This window comes from Pseudoliparis swirei, unplaced genomic scaffold (genome assembly GCF_029220125.1).
Source record: "Pseudoliparis swirei isolate HS2019 ecotype Mariana Trench unplaced genomic scaffold, NWPU_hadal_v1 hadal_32, whole genome shotgun sequence".
NCBI lineage: Eukaryota > Metazoa > Chordata > Actinopteri > Perciformes > Liparidae > Pseudoliparis > Pseudoliparis swirei.
Window position 1 is genome coordinate 97038 of NW_026613268.1, and position 5000 is coordinate 102037.

Sequence of the window (5000 nt, forward strand, 5' to 3'; positions counted from 1 at the left end):
ATCTTCTTAAGGGGGTACCTGGAAATGAACCACGTATTCGGGATGGGGCGCCTCTGGGCCAGCACCCCAAAAGAGACCCAGACTCGGGGACCTTTATTCAGAATTTGCCCTTTATCTCGAACGGGCCCCTATTTAAAAAATATTTGACCCATGGGTCATGAGCGCCTAGTCCCTCAAAACATGTATACCAAATTTCAGCCCGATCGGACCTTCCCCGAAGGAGTTACAGCACAAGTACCGCCTTTTCATTGCTATGTGGCGCTAGAGAGCCCACCTATTGCGGGGTCATTCCTGGGGGCTACGGAGACCACAAGGACATATTCGGGACCGCGTGGACCGGGCTATCACCCCATGAAGAGAGCGAAACTCTGGGACCTTGGTGGCGCTAGAGAGCCGCGTTCAAACGCCTATTCCGGGGTGATCTCTGGGGGGTGCCAAGACCAAAGAGCCATATTCGGGACCGGGTCGACCTGGGCTATCACCCCAAAAAGAGACCCAGACTCTGGGACCTTTATTTAGAATGTACCCCTTGGTACATCTTCTTAAGGGGGTACATGGAAAAGAACCACATATTCGGGATGGGGCGCCTCTGGGCCAGCACCCCAAAAAGAGACCCAGACTCGGGGACCTTTATTCAGAATTTGCCCTGTATCTCGAACGGGCCTCTGTTTAAAAAATATTTGACCCATGGGTCATGAGGACCGACCCACCGCGACCATGCATAGCAAATTTCAGCCCCATCGGACCTTCCCCGGAGGAGTTACAGCACAAGTACCGTATTTTTATACCTTGGGGGTGCCAAATGTCAGCGTTCAAACGCCCGTTTCGGGGTGATCCCTGAGGGCTACCCGGGAAAGAACCACATATTCGGGACCGGGCGGACCTGGGCTTTCACCCCAAAAAGAGACCGAATCTCTGGGACCTTTATTTCGAAATTACCCCATTTTAAAAAATCAGTGACCCATGGGTCATGAGGACCGACCCACCGGGACCATGCACAGTAAATTTCAGCCCCATCGGACCTTCTCCGGAGGAGTTACAGCACAAGTACCGTATTTTTATACCTTGGGGGTGCCAAATAGCAGCGTTCAAACGCCCTTTTCGGGATGATCCCTGGGGGGTACCTGGGAAAGAACCACATATTCGGGACCGGGCGGACCGGGGCTATCACCCCAAAAAGAGACCCAGACTCTGGGACCTTTATTTAGAATTCGCCTGTTTCTGGGTGATCCCTGGGGGGTACCTGGAAATGGACCACATATTCGGGATGGGGCGCCTCTGGGCCAGCACCCCAAAAAGAGACCCAGACTCGGGACCTTTATTCAGAATTTGCCCTGTATCTCGAACGGGCCCCTGTTTAAAAAATATTTGACCCATGGGTCATGAGGACCGACCCACCGGGACCATGCACAGCAAATTTCAGCCCCATCGGACCTTGAGGAGTTACAGCACAAGTACCGTCTTCCACACCTTAGAGGCGACAGAGAGCCGCCTTCAAACGCCCTTTTCGGGGTGATCCCTGTGGGGTACCTGGAAGAGAACCACATATTTGGGACCGGGGGGACCTGGGCTTTCACCCCAAAAAGAGACCGAATCTCTGGGACCTTTATTTCGAAATTACCCCATTTTAAAAAATATTTGACCCATGGGTCATGAGGACCGACCCACCGGGACCGTGCACAGCAAATTTCAGCCCCATCGGACCTTCCCCGGAGGAGTTACAGCACAAGTACCGTCTTCCACACCTTAGAGGCGACAGAGAGCCGCCTTCAAACGCCCTTTTCGGGGTGATCCCTGTGGGGTACCTGGAAGAGAACCACATATTTGGGACCGGGGGGACCTGGGCTTTCACCCCAAAAAGAGACCGAATCTCTGGGACCTTTATTTCGAAATTACCCCATTTTAAAAATCAGTGACCCATGGGCCATGAGCGTCTAGCCACCCGGACCATGCATACCAAATTTGGGGTCAATCGGACGTTTCCTCCGGGAGTTATAGCCTTATGAAGGTATGTCACAGGGCGACAGAGAGCCGCCTTCAAACGCCCTTTTCGGGATGATCCCCGGTGGGTACCTGGAAAAGAACCACATATTCGGGACCGGGGGGACCTGGGCTTTCACCCCAAAAGAGACCGAATCTCTGGGACCTTTATTTCGAAATTACCCCATTTTAAAAAATCAGTGACCCATGGGTCATGAGCGTCTAGCCACCCGGACCATGCATACCAAATTTGGGGTCAATCGGACATTTCCTCCGGGAGTTATAGCCTTATGAAGGTATGTCACACGAGGGCGACAGAGAGCCGCCTTCAAACGCCCTTTTCGGGGTGATCCCCGGTGGGTACCTGGAAAAGAACCACATATTCGGGACCGGGGGGACCTGGGCTTTCACCCCAAAAAGAGACCGAATCTCTGGGACCTTTATTTCGAAATTACCCCATTTTAAAAAATATTTGACCCATGGGTCATGAGGACCGACCCACCGGGACCGTGCACAGCAAATTTCAGCCACATCGGACCTTCCCCGGAGGAGTTACAGCACAAGTACCGTCTTCCACACCTTAGAGGCGACAGAGAGCCGCCTTCAAACGCCCTTTTCGGGGTGATCCCCGGTGGGTACCTGGAAAAGAACCACATATTCGGGACCGGGTGGTCAAGGGCTTTCACCCCAAAAAGAGACCGAAACTCTGGGACCTTTATTTCGAAATTACCCCATTTTAAAAAATCAGTGACCCATGGGTCATGAGCGTCTAGCCACCCGGACCATGCATACCAAATTTGGGGTCAATCGGACTTTTCCTCCGGGAGTTATAGCCTTATGAAGGTATGTCACACGAGGGCGACAGAGAGCCGCCTTCAAACGCCCTTTTCGGGGTGATCCCCGGTGGGTACCTGGAAAAGAACCACATATTCGGGACCGGGGGGACCTGGGCTTTCACCCCAAAAAGAGACCGAATCTCTGGGACCTTTATTTCGAAATTACCCCATTTTAAAAAATCAGTGACCCATGGGCCATGAGCGTCTAGCCACCCGGACCATGCATACCAAATTTGGGGTCAATCGGACGTTTCCTCCGGGAGTTATAGCCTTATGAAGGTATGTCACACGAGGGCGACAGAGAGCCGCCTTCAAACGCCCTTTTCGGGTTGATCCCCGGTGGGTACCTGGAAAAGAACCACATATTCGGGACCGGGTGGTCAAGGGCTTTCACCCCAAAAGAGACCGAAACTCTGGGACCTTTATTTCAAATTTACCCCTTTTTAAAAAAAATATCCAACCCAATGGCAAGGTACTAGTCCCCGCAGAGAGTGCCTGTGCCAAGTATGGGGTCTGTGGGACGTTTTTTGGCAGAGTTATGGGTGTTATAAAATTTCACCACAGGAGGGTAACATCGAGCAGGTTTTTACTTTTCAAACGCCTATTTTGGGATGATCCTGGGGGCTACCTGGAAAACAACCACATATTCGGGACCGGGTGGTCAAGGGCTTTCACCCCAAAAAGAGACCCAGAATCTGGGACCTTTATTTCGAATTCGCCTGTTTCGGGGTCATCCCTGGGGGGTACCGGGACCAGAACCACATATTCGGGACCGGGGGGACCAGGGCTATCACCGCAAAAAGAGAGCTAAGCTCTGACATGTTGGCTCAAAAGTCACCCAAATGTCAGTTGAATGAGTGCTGTCTGGAAACAACATGTCACTGAGGTGACATTGTGCCATCTACTCATTCAACTCGTTCCAATCGGGCGTTAAAAAGCCCGTCTGGCCCTATCCCTTGTGAATGCTTTTTCAATAATGGGTTGAATGAGGACATGGAGGTGGACAAAAGTCACCCTTTTGGAACACCTTTTTCGGGGTGATCCCGAGGGGCTACCGGGAAATCAACCACATATTCGGGACCGGGGGGACCAGGGCTTTCACCCCAAAAAGAGACCGAATCTCTGGGACCTTTATTTCAAATTTACCCCTTTTTAAAAACTATCTGACCAGGGTACATTGAGCACCTACTTACCCGGACCATGCATGCCAAATGTGGGGTCAATCGGACATTTCCTCGAGGAGTTATAGCCTTATAAAGGTCCGTCACGCAGTTGGACCGTGACATGGAGGTGACTTTTTGACAGTTGGACCATGACATGGAGGTGACTTTTTGACAGAGAAAAGTCACCTAAATGGCACATGTTGGACCATGACATGGAGGTGACTTTTTGACAGAGAAAAGTCACCTAAATGGCACATGTTGGACCATGACATGGAGGTGACTTTTTGACAGTTGGACCATGACATGGAGGTGACTTTTTGACAGTTGGACCATGACATGGAGGTGACTTTTTGACAGTTGGACCATGACATGGAGGTGACTTTTTGACAGTTGGACCATGACATGGAGGTGACTTTTTGACAGTTGGACCATGACATGGAGGTGACTTTTTGACAGTTGGACCATGACATGGAGGTGACTTTTTGACAGTTGGACCATGACATGGAGGTGACTTTTTGACAGAGAAAAGTCACCTAAATGGCACATGTTGGACCATGACATGGAGGTGACTTTTTGACAGTTGGACCATGACATGGAGGTGACTTTTTGACAGAGAAAAGTCACCTAAATGGCACATGTTGGACCATGACATGGAGGTGACTTTTTGACAATTGACCAGGGACAGCAAGCCAGAGAAAAGTCACCAAAATGGCACATGTTGAATGATGACATGGGGAGACTCTACTCTTAATTTAGACAAAGGACCCAGGACTCTGAGTGCTTGGGAAGTAATTCTTTTTTAATTTATAGACTGCACTGTTCTACTCACTCCTCTGGGCATGACAGCAGCATGAAGGGCCCTGGCTCTGGAGGAACCAGGGACCACCAAGACCACCATCACCCGTCAAACTCACTCCTCCGGGCATGACAGCAGCATGAAGGGCCCTGACTCTGGAGGAACCAGGGACCACCCAGACCTCCATCACTCACATCCCATCAAACTCACTCCTGTGGGCATGAC